The following is a 26,017-nucleotide window of genomic DNA, read 5'->3' on the forward strand; positions in this document are numbered from 1 at the left end:
TGCCCTCCAGGAAGCTGGGCCTCCAGGAATGGCGGCAACCTTATTTATGGCGCCGCTAATGAATATTCAGTGTCCCACAGGAAACGCCGTCGCCGCTAGGAGGCCGTTAATTTTCGCCGTTTCCGAGATTCTGGCCTCCAGGAAACGAAGGTGCGCTAATCCCTCCAACTTTCGCAGAGATGCTCTGCCATTACTTCGCGTGTGCCCAAAAGGATTACTTCTGTTTTCAGAGTATCTGCCATCTATCTCCAAGAAACAAGAAAAACAAAAAATTCCTCAGAGATTTTAACATCTTACACAAATTACCACATTCATCTGCATTATTAATGGTCTTTACCATCTGTTTCGGCCCTTTCACTACGAAAAAACAATGAATAACAGTTTAATCACGGGTAATCTATCCTTTGTCGTGATTCCAATTTTTTTCTTTGCAAAGCTGTTGTGGACAGCAGCGTGACAAACGCAAGGATCATTATCCACTTCCACGGATTTGGATCAGTCTATAATCAAATCACTCGTAAATTCAGGCGGGCAATAACAATAAGTGAGCAGGCACACTTTCTGTCTGTGTGTGTGTGTGTGTGTGTGTGTGTGTGTGTGAGTGAGTGAGTCGCGCGCGCGCGAGCGCCTGTGTGTAGGGGAGGGGGGGGGGAGGAGTGCGGTGAGGGGGGAAGTATTCTGAATGGTTTGATGCACACCCCACGATTCGTTGTGTCCATCTCTTCATTTCAGAATGGCACCAACATCCACTATTATTTCTTGTATATACTGCAATGTATTTCTTCAGTTCCACGTTATTGCGCACTATGTCTCGGTTTGCTACCATGACAGTTACTCCAAGATGTCTTCACATGTGTTCTATAATCCTTTCTTCTTCTAATTAATCTTTCTCGCATAGTCGCTCCCTCGCCAATTCTGAAGAGAGCCTCTTCATTTATGTTATCAGTCCAATTAATTTTTAGCAAGATTCTCTAACACCGTATCTCAGACGCTTTGATTCTAATCTTTCCCGGTATCCTCACCATGCATGGCTCATTTCTACACGATAGGGTGTTCCAGAAGCACATTCTTAAACATTTCTTTCTATCGCCCTCAGTCGGTATCCTTTGTCTCTGTTTACAATATTCTGTGAATCCGAATTTCGATAGACTCTTTTATGACACTATACCAATAGCCGGCGGCTCAGCAGAGCACACATGTGTTCTCGAAGTCAAATGCGTCGTCTTCCTTGTTGCTGTGTTCTGCTATCGCCAGTTCCTCCGTCTCAGCCGCATTTGCTTGATATGTTCTTCGCAGAGTTTAGAAATACATCGCTTCGTTTTTCCAGTATACTCTTGACTGCATCCGCAGTCGATGCTGTAAATTCCTGGTACGTTGAGTTTACGTTTTTGATAAGAATGCCTAAGGGTAAGCGATTACACAGAGATGACTTACTAGTGAGCTTCGACGTTACTTCCCTCTTCATGAAAGTGCTTCTGCAAGACTCCTTGGTTCTGTTGAGTCAACATTTCAAGCCTCAAATAGCAAAAATCTTTGAAAATGCACTAACGACAACCTACTTTAAGTGTATTGGAGAGTTTTATGAACAGACAGATGGAGTGGCCATGGGATCTGTTCTTGCTCCAGGTATCGAAATTCTATTCACGGAATACTTTGAGGTAGTGGCCCTTCAAACTGCTCGCCAAAAACCCCAGCACTTGAAGATACTTTTGTGGTTTGCATCCATGAAAACATCACCTTCACTATAGGAACAGAGGAGGATGGCAGTCTCCCATTTCTGGATGTTCTACACTATTGGCCATTAAAATTGTACACCACCAAGATGACGTGCTACGGACGCGAAATTTAACCGACAGGAAGGCGGTGCTCTGATATGCAAATGATTAGCTTTTCAGAGCATTCACACAAAGTTGGCGCCGGTGGCGACACCGACAACGTGCTGACATGAGGAAAGTTTCCAACCGATTTCTCATACACAAAGAGGAGTTGACCGGCGTTGCCTGGTGAAGCGTTGTTGTGATGCCTCGTATAAGTACGAGAAATGCTTATCATCACGTTTCCGACTTTGATAAAGGTCGGATTGCAGCCTATCGCGATTGCGGTTTATCGTATTGAGACATTGCTGCTAGCGTTGGTCGAGATCCAATGACTGTTAGCAGAATATGGAATTGGTGAGTTCAGGAGGATAATACGGAACGCCGTGCTGGATCCCAACGGCCTCGTATCACTAGCAGTCGAGATGACAGGCATCTTATCCGCATGGCTGCAACGGATCGTGCAGTCACGTCTCGATCCCTCAGTCAACAGATGGGGACGTTTGCAAGACAACAACCATCTGCACGAACAGTTCGACGACGTTTGCAGCAGCAAGTACTATCAGCTCGGAGACCATGGCTGCGGTTACCCCTGTCGCTACATCACAGACAGGAGCGCCTGCGATGGTGTACTCAACGATGAACCTGGGTGCACGTGCACGAATAACAAAACGTCATTTTTTTCGGATGAATTCCGGTTCTGTTTACAGCATCATGATGGTCGCATCCGTGTTTGGCGATAACGCGTCATCGCCATACTGGCGTATCAACCGGCGTGATGGTATGGGGTGCCATTGGTTACACGTCTCGGTCACCTCTTGTTCGCACTGACGGCACTTTGAACAGTGGACGTTACATTTCATATGTGTTAGGACCCGTGGCTCTACCCATCATTCGATCCCCGCGAAATCATACATTTCAGCAGGATAATGCACAGCCGCATGTTGCAGGTCCTGTGCGGGCCTTTCTGGATACAGAAAATGTTCGACTGCTGCCCTGGCCATCGCGTTCTCCAGATCTAACTGAAAACGTCTGGTCAATGGTAACCGAGCAACTGGCTCGTCACAATACGCCAGTCACTACTCTTGATGAACTGTGGTATCGTGTTGAAACTGCATGGGCAGCTGTACTTGTATACGCCATCCAAGCTCTGTTTGACTCAATGCCCAGGCGTATCGAGGCCGTTATTACGACCAGAGGTGGCTGTTCTGGGTACTGATTTCTCAGGATGTATGGACCCAAATTGCTTGAAAATGTAATCACATGTCAGTTCTAGTATAATATATTTGTCCAATGAATACCCGTTTATCATTTACATTTCTTCTTGGTGTAGCAGTTTTAATGGCCTGTAGTGTAATACAGAAGATGACAGCTTGCACACTAGGCCATTCATTGTGTAGAAAGAAGACTCACACAGACCTGTACCCCCATGCAACAAGCTCCCACCATCCATTGCAGCGGCAAACACTACTGTCCACCTTGATTCACAGGACGCACGTCGATCTGTGACGAAGAAAGCCTCTCAGACGAGCTACAGCACCTAAAGGAGGCATTTCGCAAAATAGGGTAAAGCGAACCGCATGTTAGTAGGGTCTTCAAGACGATTGCGGAAAATCGGAAAAAGGGAGAAGAAGACAAGAAACTCGATTTTCTTTCGCGTTTTGGACCGCTGTCAGCCAAAAATTGGGAGGATTCTAGAAAAATCGAACATAAAAACTGTCTTCCGATGACCACCTAAGACGAAAGAGTAGCTTAGTTCTACGAAAAACCCACTTAAGCTCAACATACGAAAAATTTACAGCAACGCCTGCGAATGCTGTCAACAGTACGTGGGTTAAAACGCTGCGATGTATTTCTAAAAGCTGCGTGGAAAATATCAGGCATGTGCGACTGGGAGAGATAGAGAGAGAAATCGGCGATAGCAGAACACAGCATCGAGGAGGATCGCACATTTGACTTCGAGAACACCGAGATGCTCTGCCGAACCGCCGGCTATTGAGATGGCGTCATAAATGGGTCCGTCGACCTTTGGATTCACGAGAATCTTGTAAACAGAGACGAAGGGTACCAACTGAGTGCGGCATGGAATCAAGCGACTGTGGAAATTAGCGCGCCCACCACCGTCATCCACGCGACGCAGGGTCGGAATGCTGAGCCAGAGATGCGAACAGCGCGCCCCCTACCCCCACCATCGCGACTTCCCACCCCACCCCACAGTCCGGCCTCTCTGTACATAGCCTCCCGGAGCCACGTGGAAGGGGGGCACAGTAAAGATAGAAGTAGGACGGCATCAGCAAAAACCTCATGTCCAGAAGATGATGAATATGTGGCTCGTCAAAACGTCGCGGTTTTGTAGCACTGCCACCTGGCTGGAAACCAGAGAGCTTTTCATCACCGGCATACGCTGGGGGAGTCAACACTCAGAAAAAATGAAAACGTTTATAAATAGAATGGAAATTTTACAAACTTCCCACAATAGATAAAGCCAAAGTTTTCGAAACGAACAACAAAGTAAACAACGTGCAGAAGGTAACATTCAATATGTCTGCAGTGTTCAGTGGAATGACGTTTGTGGATTGCAAAATATTCTGCGATTTTGATATGTGTTGTGTTATACATGCAGCTGGTTTAAACAATAAATATAGGATTCCATCCAATGCTTTGAGAGTAGGCTGGGAAGCAGGAGTTTAGATAAATTTAGAGAAAGAAAGCAAATAGGTGGTTAACTGCTCTTTAGTGAATACACTATCAGGCAAATAGTTCTTCACCAACTGGATTAATCTGTACTTCATTTCTTGGTTCACTCCCTTCTCTTAATATCGTGTTTGTAGATTGTAAGAGAAAATATTTTTTTTCTATTCTCTCTCATTCAGATGAGATAACAAGATTTTATACTACAAAATTTTTAGTTGGGAGCTGTGAATAATTCAACTATGTAATACCAGTCATATTTATAATGTAAAAACAAGTGGTATTTTGCATGTAAATAATAGATGATCAGTAATGCGCATGTGGAAGCAGTGAAATATGTAATAAATTCAAAAATCCATTGTTGGTAAAATAATGAATCTCCTTGAGTTAAAATTAATAAAATATTGAGATAAGACAAAAAAGATGAGAGTATATATTGTTCATCAGAACATTCAACTAAAAAGACAGAACTGTAATTACGCATGATTACCAGAAATGTGTGTAGAAGTGGTAGAAAAGTCTTCAATATGTTGTTGTCAGTAACAACTGTGTAAGTAAGCAAAAATATTGCTAGCATTCTGCGCTCACATTAAGTAAAATAAGTCGTGTTAACAATAATAATAGTTCTCAAGAACAAAATTCGTCACAATATGGCCTTCAGCAGAAGAAATATATATTGAATAGAGTGAAATAGAGTTTTGATTAAAGCGTGTATTATCTGATGTGAAAGGAAGAGCTATGTTTTGTCAGTAGTAGCTATCCTTGTTTGTAGCTGTGAAATGTTATTCTCCGATGGAATTTTTTTGAGAAAAAAATAAAGAGTTGATGTTTAATGATGATACCTTGCGTCCGCAGCTGCGAGCTCCGCGTGTGTCGCCTTGCGGAGCGTCTAAGCTTGGCAGCGGATTCAAGTCTCGCCTACACGTGTTCGTGGACCTGCAGTGGTAGGGTTGAGTTAGTAGTGTCGAGTGTGCATTGCAGCTATTAGTCGTGTTATTGTCTAGTACTTCCGTACTAGCTGCTAACAGATGGCGCTGTAATTGCAATGCATAGTGCCTATGAACAGCGTGCCGCAGCTCGGAGGAGTGATCAGTTCCAACGCTGAAACGTGAAAGGAAGTTAGCCTACCGAAGGAAGAGGTTGAAATCATGTATTTCGCTGAACAACATGGTTTTCTGGTACTGGAGTATCACAGGTCATAACGCAGGCCTACGGCAAAAAAGCTGCAGTTTTCAAACAGGATTTAAGGGGCTCCGGAAAGGCTCAAAATCATGGAAAGTTCAATTTTTACTTTTTTGCGTTTTCTGAATCTGCAGACTATTACCTTTTAATAGATATATAATTTATTCAATTCCGAAGACTACAACTATTTTTAAATTTTTTTTTGAAATGTGTTCTACATGGGCGTGACCCATTGTGGCGCTGTTAAACTGCTGTCAAATGGTTTTATTATTAACGTCCGTGTTCATCAGGTACATTTTAGTGATGTGAGATAAAGTATGTGTTGTGGCTAACCTGTGATGGTTCAATATATATCGCTGGTGTGATTGTCGATTGTTTCATGTTTATTTACTCTGTCGTGATCTCGAAAATATTCGTAATTAATTCTGTTTCTTGAGTCTCTGTTTTGTTGAAGTATAATAATGAGTAAAAGTAAAGTTATTAGAAATCCTCTGAAGGCTTTTAAGAAAAGGAGAAATGTTGGAAAGCCAAAGGTATGTGTTATTACTGTAAACAATAAAGACGATAACCAAGTGAGTGAACCTAACCTCTCAAGTACACCTGCCCATAGCAGTCAAAGTGGGAAAGAAAATACTTCACACAAGAAGCTTGGTTCAATGAGTGAAAACTATGAATGTTTTATGGGCGAATCGGATGTGAATGAAATATTTGATATGTCAGTTCTCAAAGGAATTTTTTCAAACTGTGTAAGATGTATTCATTGTAGTGAAGTTGGTCTGGAACTCTCCATAATAAAGCACGTAGGACTTGCTAGTGAAATACAACTGAAATGTGATAAGTGTTCATACATGACCACCTTTTGGAACAGTGTTGCAGTAACTGCAACTGAAGAAAATAGTAGCAAAATCTACGAACACAACAACGAGCGATGCTTGCTTTAGACAAGGAACGCCTTCGGGCTGCAGACAGGGCTGTAAAGAGTCTAGAAATACAAGCAAGAGTAAACAGGAGGAGGAACAAGAGGAAGCTGGAGGAGGAGTTTGCAGAGGATGAAGATAATCCATCCTATGGACCTGGAATGCACTAAAAAGTTAATCCAATCTTTGTCGCTCGATTCCCAAAACTTTTATTTTCTCATACTAATTACATGTTTTCTAAGGATCTTCCAAACATATTTGTTTCAAACTTTCAGTAAATGTTACACAGTACCTTCTGCATAATTTAACACAGCCTTTTTCCAAAAAAAAGAAAAACTGTATACTTTTGAATATATAAATGAAAAATTACAAAAAAATGTTGTGAATTTTCATTACAATTGAAAAAAAATCATCTTTAATAACTGAACTAAAATTTTGTAAAATCCCTGTGTTAAGTTGTAGCCCATATTCCAATAAATAATCTGTAAAAAGTTCAACTTCCTACCTCAAATACTTTGTGAGGAAAGATGTAATTTATAAGCGTTATTTTAACATTGCAAGTATAGGGCGTTCCGGAGCCCCTTAATGTTCCAAAGGGACTTGGTGCGAAAACCAATCGCAAGGTTCTCTCCAAATTACAATGGTAAGGCAGAGTCGTTGATAATCTAGCGGGGAATATTGGCCCCAGGCAAACTGTAGTTACTCCTGAAAATGTCACGACGGTTTCTGGAACTATTCAGCAATATCCATGGAAATCCGTCCGAAGAATTGCAGCAGAGATTGGTTTGAAGCGTTCCAGCACCCAGAAAATACTGAGGTAGAGCCTACACAACTTTCCGTTCTAAATCCAAAGTCACCAGACCCGTACGAACAGTGCGACAGAAGGCTGACGTTTCGAAGCAGATTCTCACAATGATTAGTAATGAACGATTAATGTTTATTGCATCTTGTTCACAGACGAATTACACTTTCAACTGAATGGAGTCGTGAATAGATTTTAGGGTTCCGAAAATCCCCATTTGTGTGAAGCAAAACCACTGTATTTCCCCAAAGTTACTGTCTGGGGTGCAGTAGACATCAGAGATATTATTGGCCGTTTTTTTCATGCGGGAAACGATCACTAGTGAACTTTACGTTCCAATTTTGGAACAACTTGTCGCCAGACAGCTAGCGTTGGAGGATCGACCAGGCTGCGAGTGGTTCATCCAAGATGGGGCCAGAACACATCGCACTAAATGGCTGTTTTGCTTTTATGATGAATACTTCGGGGATAGAGGCATAGTGTTGGATTGTTGAAAATTTGCTGTCGCAGGCATGGAATAGCCTCCATATTCACCCAATCTCACACATTGTGCCTAATTTTTATGGGGCACATTGAAAAACAGTGTCTACCAGAACCATCCTACCACGCTGGATGAGGTTCAATCGTCGATCTGCATGGCGTCTGAATCCATTTCCGTTAAGACACAACAAGATGCGATAACAGATTTCATTGTACTGCTACTGATGCACGTTTCAAGAAGACTGTGAAGTGATTGCAAAGACTGCGTACAGAGAACGAGTTTAGCTATGTACGCTGATACTGTACGAGCTGGACAGCGTACAGCGCGATCTGTTAGCAGCTTTTGGAACTATTTAGTAACTTTTGTATCAGTTCTGTGTAAATTTCTTACAGCTTTCACAGTAAATATACCTTTTGTTACACTCGTATATTGTGAAATCATGGACTCTTCGCTGGACACACTGTAGTTTACGGACACATAATGCTAAATTCAAATAGTTCATGACAAGCAAGATGATATTTTTGTATGAAGATGATAAGTTTCCATGAAGGATAATAGTGAGTGAAATGAATTTTAATCTCAACGGGGTTTGTATACAATCATTCTGCAATTGTTTGAAGTTCCTAATTCTGGCATGGTTGGCACTTGGATGGGTGACCACCCAGGCCACCATGCGCTGCTGCCATTTTTCGGGGTGCACTCAGCCTCGTGATGCCAATTGAGGAGCTACTCGACCGAATAGAAGCAGCTTCGGTCAAGAATACCATCATTACGACCGGGAGAGCGGTGTGCTGACCCCACGCCCCTCCTATCCGCATCCTCCACTGAGGATGGAGGATGACACGGCGGTCGGATGGTCCCGGTAGGCCACAATCATCTCACGATAACGGCTGAATGTTTGAATGAAGTCACCTTGGTGTACTCCAGTTCGGCGGTCAAATTGCTATGCTGATAATCCATACTGCCATAATGTGACAATGCGTGCACAGTATAAGCTTGAAATATCCGTCTGACGTGCGATGAAAGGTTGAATAGTGAGGACATATCACGATGTCCAATTTACAATTGGAGGCTTCTGACAACAGAAGTGCAACAGCTCGAAATGGCTAAAACTGAATGAAACTTAATTTTAAATCCTTATGTACGTTTCTTATACCGTTCATTAAGATCATTTATCTCTAGGCATTTGCATTTATGCACAACTTGCCTTTTTTCACACAGTTTCGCCCACATGTGCGCCTTAGGTGTACATTGAGCATATCTGCTCTTCTCCCTCTTATGTCCACCTCTTTCTCCATCTCTGCCCATTTTTTTCTTCCTTCACTCTGTTCATCCCCTTCCCTAACCATCTCAACCTGTCGCCAGCCATGCTCATCAGCATGTATAGACCCTGCAGTACAGTTCAATGAAGCACGTCGATACTAGACCCACAGTTATTTATTAGCGCAAGCAAAGCAGGTCGATAAAGTAGGCCAACACTACTCCAACACAAAATATCTATCATAGAGGGCAGCTTATATGTCGGGGCCCGCAAAACCATTTCATGTCCCAGACATCTGGGCTGGCCTGCAAACAGTGTGTTTTGGTAGGCTGAGACTGTTTCCACACAACATGTCTGTCGTGCATTGTAGACTATACGCCAATGTGTGAACGAAAATTTTTTGCCCAAGTCTCTGCTCCTATTGGAGCTAGGAGGTTATGAACACCACTGGTGAGGTCTGCTGCTATTGTGCCAAATTTTGTTGAAAATGATCCAGCGGTTTGAGAGAAGATCCTGGTCATACACACATACTTTCTGCTTTGTATATTTAACAGATTGATATTTGAAGATTGAAGATTGTGGTGTACAGAAATACAAGTCATTGAATAAACAATGCTATCAAACAGGCAATTCTGGTCATCAGATTCACAACAGGTTTAAATGAGGTACTATTTCGCAAGGAGATAAAAATTTGCATCAACTTACGTTAACACACTCAGTACTCAGAGAGGCATATTTCCGAAGACAGAAGTTGCTGTGTTGTCATACATTCCTCCCTTATTCGTCATTGTAGTTGTAAAATGGGGAGTTTCGATGATAACAACACAACGGAATGAAACAGCATGCGCACTTCTCAAGGCAACAACTGGAAATGCTACATCATTTTAGGTAGTCCAATATCAAAGCCGCAGTGGTCAATTTATCAAATTTTGTAACAGGAAAATCATAGTTCCGTAACTCCATGCAAAAACGTGTCTATAAATAATATAATGAAGACGGATGACGAAATAGCAACTATATAACAAGCCGTTTGTTAATATACAAGTGTAGTAAACCACCAAGACGTCTGTCATAGCGTTTGTTCTGTCTACAAAAATATAAATCCATTGTAGCAGTGTCTTCAACGTAGTACCCTTGATAAACATTCTCCTATCGTCCTGCAAGCCTTGCATGCTGCCAATATGCACACCTAAAACCGAATCTAAAAAGCTTTTCATGTGCACTTTTCTTACTGTTTGTTTCGTGTACAGGTATCTCCTGGTTGCTTTGCAAACTGCAACGTTTCCTGTATTTGCTGCAAACGTATATAATGCTTGTCTGCTACTGTGTAATTGTATATGGATTTATAAAGTGACAGTACAACATCATCCGTTAACAGTTCTCTTCTGTGTGATTCTACTCAAGAAGATAATAGTTCATATGAATAAATATCCACACGCTTTCCTTACATATATATTCGTCTGTAGACGTTCACATCTGTTACTATATGTCTGATGTCTGGATGACCATACGGACTTTATCAGCCTCTCTGTGAGTCGTGAACGTAGTCGTATGCCTGTACGAGTTGACATAGTGCTCTTTGAGAGAGATGAAGACACGCAAAGAACCTTTAAAACTTTCCAGAGCAGCTACTCTAGCAGCTTCTAAAGCCCACACTGCCATATTGGATTACTGATCAATTGTCTCTAGTTCTGGCAAGCTGTCCTCTTATAAATTCTTTTAAAGCATTGAATTTTGATCTTTTTTTCCCTTGAATTGATCTGAGTCATAAATTGCTATTCAGCAAGATTTCAAACAGATGTACTTGTAGCTCCATAAGGACAGTTCTGAGTATGCAAGTCCAACGTTCTGTCATAATGACTTCGTAATACACTTGTCTGTGCTATTTTCGAGGCTGAAGTTACATACCCATTTCTACCCGTGCTCTTGAGGCAAAATATTGTGACCACCCGCTTAACATCGTGTTGGTTCACTTTGAAACGCGATACAACAGCCGTTATGCGTGCTATACATTTTACGAGCCCTTAGTAGGTTTCAGAGATATACGACACTAGACGTCCATGCATAGGTCACGCAGTCCCCATTAATTACTGATCGGGAGATTCCGAGAGCGGAGTTGGCACCCTATAGCTTCCCAGCTGTGTCCCGTTGGGATCCAAAGAGGCAAATTTGCGGTCTAGGCATAAACATGAGCTGAGCATCGTTCTCCTCAGAGCACTAAAGCAGGATCCTGGTCTCGTAACTCAGACAATTACACTGCTGGAAGTTGCCAACGACGTACGGGAAGACATCAAGAACGAAGGGATGCGGGTCTTCCGCAATAATCTCCACGCAGTCCACAACTGTCAGGGTGCCTCCGATTATTACCACAGGTCCCTTTGAAGTCCAGCTAAACCTCTCCAACGGAAAAATACTGTCCCCACAGGCCCGTGACCGGGACGCGGTGCATGATTCATCATTCATTTGCCCTGAGGAGCGTCTTCGGAAACAAAAATCGACCTGGTGTAACAAGAGATGTCATTCTCCCGACCAGGCGACGCGTTCCTATTGGTCAGCCTCCATATCGCTGATTCGGTGCCCATTGCAATCGTAACTGACGACTTAGTATGGCCAACATGAAAGTGCGGGGGCGCTGCGGAATTCCGTGATCAGCAATATACGCTGGACGATGTGCACCGTCACACCTGTGCCTGCACCAGCACTGCATACTGCCGTAGGATGTGTCCCAGATGGCTGCCTTTCCTGCTTTACGGAGCGGGTGAACATCCTATCTCCACGTTCTGTGATGAGTGTGGACGTCCAACAGCCTGTCACTCGCGGTTTGGCTGTCCTCCAACCATTATCAGTAGGTGCTCGAGACAGTGGCACATAGGCAGTGGCACATATGCCGTTTGTGAGATGCTCGTTCTCAGTGCCAGAACATGGCAATCTGCCCTTTGTCGAATTCCCTTTTGCCAGCATATTTTCCTATACCCGACTCGTATCATCGCTAGAATGACTCCCCATTCGTTTCTACTCCGATTTTACCGCATCACGTCTCTCATCACCAACGCGCGGCATTCAATCGCGGTATTGGCTTCACATTATCTGTGAAGAGTTCCTGCAGTTCGTAGATCCGACATTTCAGAGCTGCTGGAACACTCACACCCATTATGCCTTTTCCACTGTCAGACTCTCAGACAATATTCCTCTCCAATGTACCGGTATGTATCCGAGTCCATACGGTATTACTGCAATACGATATCCTGTTATATCCTCCAATTTCGTCTGCATTATCCAACGCGTAAAATCGACGTACCTCTTCGTGCACCAGCTTAACGACTTCTGCAGGGTAATTGGGTTCAGCCTGCTCATATCTGCTTTTAACAGGTGCACTTCAGTACCAACAATAACATTCTCTCTCATACTATATGTACAGCTACGATGCAGCGACCTTCAGATGTTGCTAGCGGCCGCACACGTTGCTGTACAGCTCAGTCGGTTTGATAGCTACCGTATTATTGTAGATGGAAGGTTATATTTTACGCTCGTCGGTTGTAGCTGTTTGTGTCGGGGTTCCTATCTTGTGAGAATACAAGTCCACGTCTCTACTCCGCTATAGTCAATACAGTATTGAGAAATAGGTAGAACACATTTAATGTTGTTGCTTTAATTTTGAGGTGTAAGCGGTGCTGATATTCAAGACCATAAAAGTAGGTTAAAAGCTGTGAGCTATGTGGGGAAGTTAACCTTGCATTACTGCGCAACTGTTTCACCAGGTATCCAGTCTAGCTTACCAAATTCCCAACCAGACTAACATTAATTATAATCTTTTAATCGTCATACGACAACCGGTGATATATATATATATATATATAAAGAGAGAATTTAAATAAAAAGAAATAAATAAGTTTATATTTGGAAATTTACTTTAACATTGATCATTGAAATTTCAGCATATTAAACTTGATTCATAACTGAACTGGTGCCTTATTTAGGATTGTGAAAATGTGGGTTTGTAATCTTACAGAACACATCAAATATGGAGCCAAGATTGGGAGACTGCATACAACACTACATTCATAAAATAACACACGAAGAACGTTGAAACATATGCAAGAGGAAATTAACCACAACCAACCGATTCAATTTTCACCCAAAGAAGTTACGTTCGTAGCGCAATCCTGTCCGTCATGCAATTACCACACACTGGTATACTAAATTCATACTAACTCTCTGTGAAATCTTCCCGAAAAGAATAGCTGAGGGCTACTTTGATTACACCTCATGCTTCACGTGATCAACTTGGTTTACACAAAGAGTGTAACTCCACAATAATTTTGACAATTAAAATAAATTACTATTAACCTGATGGGTCAAACAATTGTATAAGAACATGGTACTGGTCTCACAAAGTACACCCCACGTGGGTTGAACATAAAGAAAAGTTGCTATATTGAAAAATATTGTCAAGACGAGACGTTATAATCTCACGCACATTCGCATTTAAGATTGATGATCTTAGTTAGAGTTACTGATCAGCACGTGGTTCCACTTTATTCACAAAGTAGTGAAAAAGCAACTACTGGAAGATATTCTGAACTTCACATTCGAAATACAATGCGTTGCAATTTAAGATAACATTAGATATTTTAGAGCTAAACCTGAAATAAAGGTGATTAAATTTTCAGTTAGGCTGAACTTAAGAAATCCATTGTCCTACGGACTTAGCAGACACCCGCTTAGCCGGAGATCTTACCACTTCAGACGCTCGCCGCGGACAGACTGACCTGCGCTCCTACCGCGCGTGCTCCCCAGATACAAATGGAAGTGACCAGAGAGGCAGTTCCCTATACCAACATGACAAGGGACTGACAGGACCATACTAAGAATAGAAACCTCTCTGCTTTTAGAAAGCGTAGCTACCTGTTCCGACGTTGGTCCTACTGTTCTCTAGCAGACAGGCTTGTCTGCTACCATCCAGCATGCAAATACAAATACATTTGCTCATTCATTCTCTCACACAGAAGGGAAGGGGGATGACAGTATCTTATCATATACAGTATATAAAAGAAAGCGGATGTAGGTTCCGTATGAGACTGTGTGACATGAATTACATATAAACTGTGTTTTAAAGTGTAGTAGTGTAACAGATCGTTCTTGTTTATGTGTAAAAGTAACACGTTTCACTGCTCAGTCTCCTCCCAGATAGTCAGAAACACCACAGTAAATTTAGAAGAGGAATTTATGTCGAAAATGACAACAGATTTCAGAAATTAACATGAAAGGAATCCAACAGAGACCTTTCACACACACAAAAAAAGAAAAACAACTCTGCAAATCATGACGATTGAAGAAAACATTTTTGAACAGTCTATCTACATTGCTACACAACATTATCTACATCATAGCATTGTAAGTCATGACACCGAAATAATTTTCTTTAATTCCAACAAAAAATAACAAAATTCCAGAACACTGTGAGATGTTAACAACAGAGGATGCAATCAAGATTAAAATACCAGCCTAGTGAATACAGGAGCTGAGGAGCAAGATTTTAATGACTATAAGTGAAACCGTCTGATGGCATAAACTCATTCGCAGAGCAGTAGTCCTCTAAGAAATTGTACGTAGGCGTCCTGCGAAGGTGGTTGGCGAATGTCGACTGCGTGGCCTTACAATGTCTCAAAGGGCTTCTCTGGAAAATTCCAGAGTTCAGAATAGGCGTTCTGGAACGGTCGTACATGAAAGGAAACCGCTAATGACAGGCAGACATTGAGGTGCCGCCGGCAATGTTCTTTAGAGAGCTAGGGACGCGTTCTTTGAGCGCCCCTTACACAGGGGCAAATTTCTAGACGTTGTGAGTCATTATGGACAACAAAATTTTACAAATCACGACTTATTATGTTGTCACCATGACGATCAGAACCGTAATTGATAACGCTGAATCTCACCTTACTCCAAATATTTTCTGTTCCCGACTATTTCGTAGTACAAGCAAAGCTATGAGAAATAATTTCAAGAATGTTGAAGCCTTTTTTACAGTGGTGCCGGTGTTGGTAAAGACTGGTATTCTCCATACAGGTTAATTCAAAGCCGGCCGCTGTGGCCGAGCGGTTCTGGGCGCTTAAGTCCGGAAGCACGCGGCTGCCACGGTCGGAGATTCGAATCTGCCTCGGGCATGGATGTGTGTGATGCCCTTAGGTTAGTTAGGTTTACGTAGTTCTAAGTCTAGGAGACTGATGACCTCAGTCCCATAGTGCTCAGAGCCATTTGAACCATCTGAACCTTTCATTCAGAAGCATATGTGTGTTTTAGGAATGCGCAATTCTGGACGTGTTTTATGCACGGTATCTCACAAAACCTCATAAAAAGTGATCCATGGGTGTCAGGTTCGGAGATCTGGGTGGCCAAGAGCCTAACACAGCGTGGTAATATGCTAGTGGCCGGCCGGAACTATTTCCTTCGCACAAACATCCTCTTTCAACATGTTGGCCATGTCACCTACGAATTTTATTGTTGTTTGGAGGCGCGTGGTTGCATGGCAGACGAATCTTCTCTGAACTGTGATTATTGAGCAACAATTGCTGAATGTCTACCGATTGGAATCCGCCTTTTCGTCTGCGACAAGGAACTTTTCGCTTGTGCGGCACCATGTAGGCTCAGGTTTCCGATTCATTACCCTTAAGTAACGATCCAAATTTTAGACTTTCTGTGGTGGCGGCCGTTATCCGGTCGGCCGCACTTCAAAACAAGCGGCCGTGTTTAATACAGCCTCCACCATGGCATGATGGCGCTGCCACGAATGCTTACGCCACTACCAATGACATGCAAGGATCTCCTCTCCGGAGCTCCAGCGGCGGTTCTACTTTAGTTCAAACATCGACGCACAGAGCCCATTGCGTATGTATGCCATTTCCAAACATTTACAAAGTTTCGTAGCTGTCAGGACTCGATATCTACGGAATAATCATTTCACTGAAGACTGATTGCATTGTAAACTTTTATATCTGTATACAACGCAACATCAGATACACTGTAAGCAACTGACGCTGCAACTACTGCAAACTAAATTATGTACCGGGTGGTTATAATTAAATTTTCCCTATTAAACACGGACACTAATTACGGCACGGTTACCAAACGTTGTAGCATTAATGTCAAGGAGATGGGGAAGAGAAATAATGTAGAATCAATTCAACAGAAACACTTTTAATGTACTGTCACGGTACATCATACCATTACATATCGGTACCATTACTGCTGCAAAAGGGGCTCAAAATGGCGCCCATCATTGTCCAGAAGAGTCGAAAAGAGCAGGATTGCATTCTCCACAGCAGAACGGAGCACGCTCATAGGTATGCTGGCCACCTCTCTTGATATGCTGCGCTTCAGATCAGCACATGTGTGAATGAACTGGTAAACACTATCCTTCAGGTAGCCCCACTACCAGAAATCACAGAGAGTGAGATCAGGTGAGCGTGCCGGCCAAGCATTTGGAAACGATCGGCTGGTAATTCGATCGTTACCAAATGTATTTCGGAGAAGCGATGTGCGGTGGGGTCCCATCTTGCATGAAAACTATTGAGTTCAATGCATCTTTCTCCTGTAGGGCGGACATGACATGCTGGTAAAGTATATCGCAGTAGCGCTGGCCTATCACATTCCCCGTCTTTGATCCTTGGGCGCCAGCCTGTTCGAAAAGGAATAGGTCAATCATGAATGTAACCGTGAAGTCACACCATACGGTGACACGTTCACCATACAGAGGAAATTCATGCGCAGTGAATGGAGGTGAAGATCCCCACACTTGCCAATTCTGAGTGTTCAGCTCACCCGTCAGAGAAAAATGGGCTTTCTCTGTTCATAGGATGGTCCAGTGTCGTCCCTCCTCAACTTCAATCCTTGCGAGAATGTAGAGAGCAAAGTCAACATGTCGTTGTGCATCCTATGGTGCAAGCTGCTGTACCATATGGATCTTGTACGGATACCATTTGAGAATGGTTCGAAGTATCTTCGTACGGTGGACCAAGGAATGTTCAACTGTCGTGACACAGCACTCGCACTGGATGACGACCGGGAACTGCTCGCAGCGTTGTCTGCCGTAGCAACAGCGATTTCATCAACCAGCTGTGGTGCAACCGGTCGTCGGCCTCTTCGCGGAGAGACGCCCAATTCTCCAGTTCATTCGAACTTCTTCGTCACGCTCCATACAGCAGGTGGAGAAAGAGGACCCTTCCGTAATCTTTTCAGCCAGTGATATTCTCGAAGGGCAGCTGCAATATTACTGTTGTTTTGATAATATAGCTTCACCAATAATGCCGTGTTCCTTTTGTCCAATTTCATGTTGACACGTCAATAAGTGCACTGTGACTAGTCAGGTGTGCGAGACTATGAATCACGATGACTGATGGCCACAGTTGGAACAGGACGGTGGCACTGTGACGATGTAAATCATGCACCCCATACTTTGGACATTAATGCCATGAACGTTGGTACTCGTACGGCCTTTAGTTCCCTTGTTATAGCATGTTAAATAGGGACAGTTTAATTATAACCACCCGGTATTACTTTTACTAATCAGATGTAGAATAAATTAATATCTGAAATCTCTGTCCACGAACCGCATCGGTTCCTCGTTCCAGTATTCGCTAAACAACCAAAAAGCCTGAAAGGGAGTTACAGCACTTTCTATTACATTCTCTGTTGTTATTATTGATGTATTGCTATGTATTAAATGGTTAAGACCATTTCCAATAGCTATATTCGTTGTGAACTGATCTGTACATCGCATGTCAGAAGTTGCGAAAGTGCTAGGGCTAGTTGGTGAAGTAGCCGTGCGACAACAAACTGAATAACTTATTCCTAAAGTTGTGTTTGTTTGTTGTGGTCTTCAGTCCTGAGACTGGTTTGATGCAGCTCTCCATGCTACTCTATCCTGTGCAAGCTTTTTCATCTCCCAGTACCTACTGCAACCTACATCCTTCTGAATCTGCTTAGTGTATTCATCTCTTGGTCTCCCTCTACGATTTTTACCCTCCACGCTGCCCTCCAATACTAAATTGGTGATCCCTTAATGCCTCAGAACATGTCCTACCAACCGATCCCTTCTTCTGGTCAAGTTGTGCCACAAACTTCTCTTCTCCCCAACCCTATTCAATACTTCCTCATTAGTTATGTGATCTACCCATCTAATCTTCAGCATTCTTCTGTAGCACCACATTTCGAAAGCTTCTATTCTCTTCTTGTCCAAACTATTTATCGTCCATGTTTCACTTCCATACATGGCTACACTCCATACGAATACTTTCAGAAATGACTTCCTGACACTTAAATCAATACTGGATGTTAACAAATTTCTCTTCTTCAGAAACGCTTTCCTTGCCATTGCCAGCCTACATTTTATATCCTCTCTACTTCGACCATCATCAGTTATTTTGCTCCCCAAATAGCAAAACTCCTTTACTACTTTAAGTGCCTCATTTCCTAATCTAATTCCCTCAGCATCACCCGACTTAATTAGACTACATTCCATTATCCTAAAGTTACTAACTTAAAAATCAGCTGGACATTACCAAAGACGAAACTAATGTTTCTGGTACTACTGTCTGTCACTAAAATGTATATTCCATATTTTGTGCAAGAATATTGTTCTACCACAACTGTGAATACAAAACCAAGTTGTACACTGCACAAAAAATATCACTTTTTCGAAACAGAAATGTTATATGAACTGAAACCGGATTCCTTGCGGGGAAGACGCCGTTCTTTTCGTGAAGCACTACTGAGAAAATGTAGAATACCGGCATTTGCGGCTGACTGCATATCGACTCTACCGTCACCAACATACATTTCGCGTACGGACCGCAAAGACAAAAGAAGAGAAATTAGGATTCGTATGGAGTCATGTAGAGAGCCGGGAAAGGGAATGACTAGCAATGGTAGAAGGTACCCTGCGCCATGCACCATACGATGACTTGATGGGTATGTATCGAGGTGTCGATGTACACTGAAAGGAACTTCCTGGTAACAAAGTCGGTATCAGCTGCTTAGAGGTTATTTAAGATTTCTACAGTTTATTACACTGCACCAGCATCGGGTTTCATGGCTTTTTTCGGCAGCATATTATAAGTATGGGTATACCACATAAACATTTATGATACATATACCGTACTACTATCAATCGCATACGTATTTATGGCAGTAAATATTCATATCTTTCAAAAATATTGAACACCCACACAAATGCAAGCAGAAAAGTAAAGACAGAGCAAGCTGCAACATTCTCGCAGCTATGTATGTAAATTTGGTATTACTTATCAACTTTAATTTGTCAGTATTTCCATTGGTAAATTGAATTATTGGTTAACTGCATTGTCTTCGTTTAATTTGATGAATAAGCTGTGTTGAGCCGAGCTTGTCACGTTATAGATTGATGGATTATCTGTCGATTGATAATCAGCGTAAGAATCTGCACGATAAAAACACACAGCAAAAATTTGCCGCGACATTATTATACAGGGTGAATCACCTAAAGCTTGCACCGCAAATATTGCGATAATGGAAGGCGTCATTGACATACAGGTCTCATAGATGGTAGGCAGCCCATATGCAGACTGTTACGAACTTCAAATCCTTATTTGATCAAAAAAGGTACAAATATTTCAATGAGACAATGCCCACTGAAAGTAGATCGCAATCAAAGTAGATTACATCAGAACGTCAGTGGTGTTTGTTACAGGAGACTAGTGCATATAGTTTACGAGATATCGCAGTTCGAACATTGTAACATCGACAGTTCTTTGTTTATGTTGTAGCACAAACGAATGTGAATTTCACGTGGGTGCTATGTGTAGTCCTTCACAGATGTTAGTAAACCTCCCGAAGTGTCGTGTCGTTAAATGGGACTTGCCTAGGACAAATGAAATACAAACAAAGATGAATGCAGTAATCTGTGGGGTCTGACACGTAAAGAAACAGTGTACCCTCGAGGCCTCTACTGAAAATGACCATCACAGTGCCAACACAAGCTTGCATTCTGGCATGTAACGATAGCTCCCCACATCGTAGCAATTCATCGGAAATTGCAGCGCAATAAAACGCCGTTTCATATCATCTGTAATTGTTGGAAGAGGTCGACGTCTGCTGGGATATCTTTCAGCGTACACGGTACACGACCGAACGGCATACTTCCTACATTCCCTATAAACTATGAGCATATCCGTTTTTTCGCACTGGGAAATACGGTCTTCAAAGCACGTCCTCCTTCGTCCACTACCGCAATAAATGTGACAGGGCCGTCGCAGTGGAATCGCAGTGTATACACAACACAATATAAACAAACATAACACCGTCGCCTAGCATCTAAGCAATAGGGTAGAACCAACGGCTGGCGGTTTCTGCAATGTTCACAATACGAAGATCCGTAAACAACTTGCACCTGCTTTTTGCAACAAACACCAATTACGCTACTTTTAGTATTTTATTGTCAATAGGCATTATACCACTTAAAAATTTGGAACTATTGTAAAAAACTGCACTTTCATCAACGCTGCACAATCTGTGTAAATGCAAATGCAAATGCGAGCTCCTGCCTACAATTCAATTCTGTGAAAATTGTGCACCCATAGTGCCTTCCATGTTCGAAGTATTTGCGATGAAAGTGCTAGGTGAACCAAGAAACGTAGAATCATGTAGTGTGGTGAAGCCAAGGACGGATTAACTCTAAAAAATACCTAAATGTCGCTGTAGTGAGATGTCTTTGGTAGGCCGGTGAAAGGCTGGGAAACGTTTGTATAACGGCAGCGTTCTTTTAAAATTGACTAACGATAATTTTTTGTGGCATTGCGTTGATTTATTTAAGCGATAGAAATTACGAAATTAACAGAAGGAACAGTTTAGTTTCGTACTGCGATATTTTAAGCCCTCGCTAGATGTGGTTTCTTTACCACTTAACATGTCACTGAAAGGTATCAGACATCAGGTAGCAACAAAATTGACTCCAATTTTTGAGGCCCAATTTAAGGCAAGTTTGTGCCACGACAAGATCAAAGATTATTTAACAGTAACGTAACTTGCTCGCTCTCTAACAAGCACATCAATAACATACAAAAATCAAAATGACATGTCCCTCTTACAGGGCTAGTACATTGGCGGAGCCGTCATTTAGTTAAGCTCAGCGACACAGTTCTCTCGAGAGCTGAATGTCGGAGCGAGAGAACGCGTTACTTACGTGCGCGGTCGAGGCAGTTGCCCCAATCGCACAGGAATCGGCCGATCGCTGTCCGAAGGGGTTCCCAACGTCGGCGGCCCCATCGGTCGCTCCTTCTACGACGACAATGCAAGTTTTACTGGACTGGACTTTGCAGTCAGCAGCTCGTGATCTTGCGGTAGCGTTCTCGCTTCCCGCGCACGGGGTCCCGGGTTCGATTCTCGGCGGGGTCAGGGATTTTTCCTGCCTCGTGATGATCGGGTGTTGTTGTGTCGTCTTCATCATTATTCACCTCGGAGGAAGGCAATGGCAAACCACCTCCACTAGGACCTTGCCTAGCACAGCGGTAGGGATCTCCCGCATTGTGCCCTACGCCCCTCGGAGTATGGGACCTCATCACCAAAGGATTACAGGTCCGGAAGCCAGTGAACAAAAGGACATGGATGGCAAACAATTTGCGAACTTCTCAAAGAGAAAAAGAGAAGCCACTACAGCGAGTGACGCTTCCCAAGTCACCGACGCCGGCGAAAGGGGATTCATCTTGCCGCCAGAGAGAAGGCAAATTCGGCTTGCTAAGGCGAAAGCGGCGTCTACGCCGCCAGTGCTACCGATTCCAAACTCAGCAGTCCGAGATGATGATCCTGCAACAAAGGACCAGAAGCTACATCATCAGCAGCAGCAACAATCGCACCAACAGAAGCAAAAGATGCCTTATATCGTTCTGCAGTTTTTTTTTCTTTTTTTTTTTTTTGGTCATCAGTCTACTGACTGGTTTGATGCGGCCCGCCACGAATTCCTTTCCTGCGCTAACCTCTTCATCTCAGAGTAGCACTTGCAACCTACGTCCTCAATTATTTGCTTGACGTATTCCAATCTCTTCCTCTGCAGTTTTTGCCCTCTACAGCTCCCTCTAGTACCATGAAAGTCATTCCCCCATGTCTTAGCAGATGTCCTATCATCCTGTCCCTTCTCCTTACCAGTGTTTTCCACATATTCCTTTCCTCTCCGATTCTGCGTAGAACCTCCTCATTCCTTACCTTATCAGTCCACCTAATTTTCAACATTCGTCTATAGCACCACATCTCAAATGCTTCGATTCTCTTCTGTTCCGGTTTTCCCACAGTCCAGGTTTCACTGCCATACAATGCTGTACTCCAGACGTACATCCTCAGAAATTTCTTCCTCAAATTAACGCCGGTATTTGATATTAGTAGACTTCTCTTGGCCAGAAATGCCTTTTTTGCCATAGCGAGTCTGCTTTTGATGTCCTCCTTGCTCCGTCAGTCATTGGTTATTTTACTGCCTAGGTAGCAGAATTCCTTAACTTCATTGACTTCGTGACCATCAATCCTGATGTTGTTTCTCGCTGTTCTCATTTCTACTACTTCTCATTACCTTTGTCTTTCTCCGAATTACTCTCAAACCATACTGTGTACTCATTAGACTGTTCATTCCGTTCAGCAGATCATTTAATTCTTCTTCACTTTCCCTGAGGATAGCAATGTCATCAGCGAATCGTATCATTGATATCCTTTCACCTTGTATTTTAATTCCACTCCTGAACCTTTCTTTTATTTGCATCATTGCTTCCTCGATGTACAGATTGAAGAGTAGGGGTGAAAGGCTACCGCCTTGTCTTACACCCTTCTTAATACGAGCACTTCGTTCTTGATCGTCCACTCTTAATATTCCCTCTTGGTTGTTGTACATATTGTATATGACCCGTCTCTCCCTATAGCTTACCCCTACTTTTTTCAGAATCTCGAACAGCTTGCACCATTTAATATTGTCGAACGCTTTTTCCAGGTCGACAAATCCTATGAAAGTGTCTTGATTTTTCTTTAGTCTTGCTTCCATTATTAGCCGTAACGTCAGAATTGCCTCTCTCGTCCCTTTACTTTTCCTAAAGCCAAACTGATCGTCACCTAGCGCATTCTCAATTTTCTTTTCCATTCTTCTGTATATTATTCTTGTAAGCAGCTTCGATGTATGAGCTGTTAAGCTGATTGTGTGATAATTCTCGCACTTGTCAGCTCTTGCCGTCTTCGGAATTGTGTGGATGATGCTTTTCCGAAAGTCAGATGGTATATCGCCAGACTCATGTATTCTACACACCAACGTGAATAGTCGTTTTGTTGCCACTTCCCCAATGATTTTAGAAATTCTGATGGAATGTTATCTATCCGTTCTGCCTTACTTGACCGTAAGTCCTCCGATTCTAATACTGGATCCCCTATCTCTTCTAAATCGACTCTGTTTCTTCTTCTATCACATCAGACAAATCTTCACCCTCATAGAGGCTTTCAATGTATTCTCTCCACCTATCTGCTCTCTCCTCTGCATTTAAGAGTGGAATTCCCGTTGCACTCTTAATGTTACCACCGTTGCATTTAATGTCACCAAAGGTTGTTTCGACTTTCCTGTATGCTGAGTCTGTCTTTTCGACAATCATATCTTTTTCGATGTCTTCACATTTTTCCTGCAGCCATTTCGTCTTAGCTTCCCTGCACTTCCTATTTATTTCATTACTCAGCGACTTGTATTTCTGTATTCCTGATTTTCCCGGAACATGTTTGTACTTCCTCCTTTCATCAATCAACTGAAGTATTTCTTCTGTTACCCATGGTTTCTTTGCAGCTACCTTCTTTGTACCTATGTTTTCCTTCCGAACTTCTGTGATGGCCCTTCTTAGAGATGTCCATTCCTCTTCAACTGTACTGCCTACTGCGCTATTCCTTATTGCTGTATCTATAGCGTTAGAGAACTTCAAACGTATCACGTCATTCCTCAGTACTTCCGTATCCCACTTCTTTGCGTATTGATTCTTCCTGACTAATGTCTTGAACTTGAGCCTACTCTTCATCAGTACTATATTGTGATCTGAGTCTATATCTGCTCCTGGGTACGCCTTACAATCCAGTATCTGATTTCGGAATCTCTGTCTGACCATGATGTAATCTAATTGAAATCTTCCCGTATCTCCCGGCCTTTTCCACCTCCTCCTCTTGTGATTCTTGAACAGGGTATTCGCTATTACTAGCTGAAGTTTGTTACAGAACTCAATTAGTCTTTCTCCTCTTTCATTCCTTGTCCCAAGCCCATATTCTCCTGTAACCTTTTCTTCTACTCCTTCCCCTACAACTGCATTCCAGTCGCTCATGACTATTAGATTTTCGTCCCCCTTTACATACTGCATTACCCTTTCAATATCCTCATACACTTTCTCTATCTGTTCATCTTCAGCTTGCGACGTCGGCATGTATACCTGAACTATCTTTGTCGGTGTTGGTCTGCTGTCGATTCTGATTAGAACAACCCGGTCACTGAACTGTTCACAGTAACACACCCTCTGCCCTACCTTCCTATTCATAACGAATCCTACACCTGTTATACCATTTTCTGCTGCTGTTGATATTTCCCAATACTCATCTGACCAGAAATCCTTGTCTTCCTTCCACTTCACTTCACTGACCCCTACTATATCTAGATTGAGCCTTTGCATTTCCCTTTTCAGATTTTCTAATTTCCCTACCACGTTCAAGCTTCTGACATTCCACGCCCCGACTCGTAGAACGTTATCCTTTCGTTGATTATTCAATCTTTTTCTCATGGTAACCTCCCCCTTGGCAGTCCCCTCCCGGAGATCCGAATGGGGGCCTATTCCGGAATCTTTTGCCAATGGAGAGATCATCATGACACTTCTTCAATTACAGGCCACATGTCCTGTGGATACACGTTACGTGTCTTTAATGCAGTGGTTTCCATTGCCTTCTGCATCCTCATGTCGTTGATCATTGCTGATTCTTCCGCCTTTAGGGGCAATTTCCCACCCCTGCAGTACAGGGACAAATGTAAGCTGTTAAGAACTGGCTAACGGAGAACCTTGCTGGATCTCGTAACTGTCAGTGATTGTATGACACGGCATGTCTCTGCACAAAGACGCCTCGATGTGTTAAGTGCGGCAAGGGACATGAAAGTGGCAAGTGCGAGAGTCACCGGCGGTGTGCTGCCTCTGTCAAGGCAACCATCGAGTCAGCTACAGAGGTTGCGCTCCTCCGCACACGACTAGAAGACGTCATTGACCTCCATCCATCAGCGAAAGCTTGTTTTCGCCTCGCGGCGCCACAGAAATGAGGGAATACAGTCGCAAATGGACGATCTGCTAAAATCAGATAGAACTTGGTAGCAGCAGAAGTAGTCCGTGGGATTTCTCCTGACCAGCGGACGAATCTGCAGACCATAAAGGGCATCTCAACCAGTCAGCGCCCCCAGGAAGTAGTCTGGCCTTCCGACGACACTACAGATCTCTCTGTGTTGCTTCCTGTGCTAAGGCAGACTATCGCGGAACCTAAGGAAACGCTCGTCGCTCTACCAGCACTCATTATCTCGGCTGTTCAAGAAGCCGTCAGAGAACTCTTCCATATTACCAGCGCCACCACACAGACCAGTGTGTCCAAGATTACATGCATGACGAACATCACCTTTGCAACTTCGAATGCTGCAAGCATATTCTACAAACTGAAAGAGTTTGAACTTTTCCTGCGCGCCAAGAATGTTGACATTTGTGTGGTCAATGAGACTCACCTGAAGACAGGTTGAAGAGTCAATATTGCGAACTATACGTGCTACCGCGCAGATCGCCTTACTTTGGACGGTTGGACGGCCGTCTATGTACGGAA

This window comes from Schistocerca piceifrons, chromosome 2, assembly GCF_021461385.2.
Source record: "Schistocerca piceifrons isolate TAMUIC-IGC-003096 chromosome 2, iqSchPice1.1, whole genome shotgun sequence".
Taxonomy (NCBI): domain Eukaryota; kingdom Metazoa; phylum Arthropoda; class Insecta; order Orthoptera; family Acrididae; genus Schistocerca; species Schistocerca piceifrons.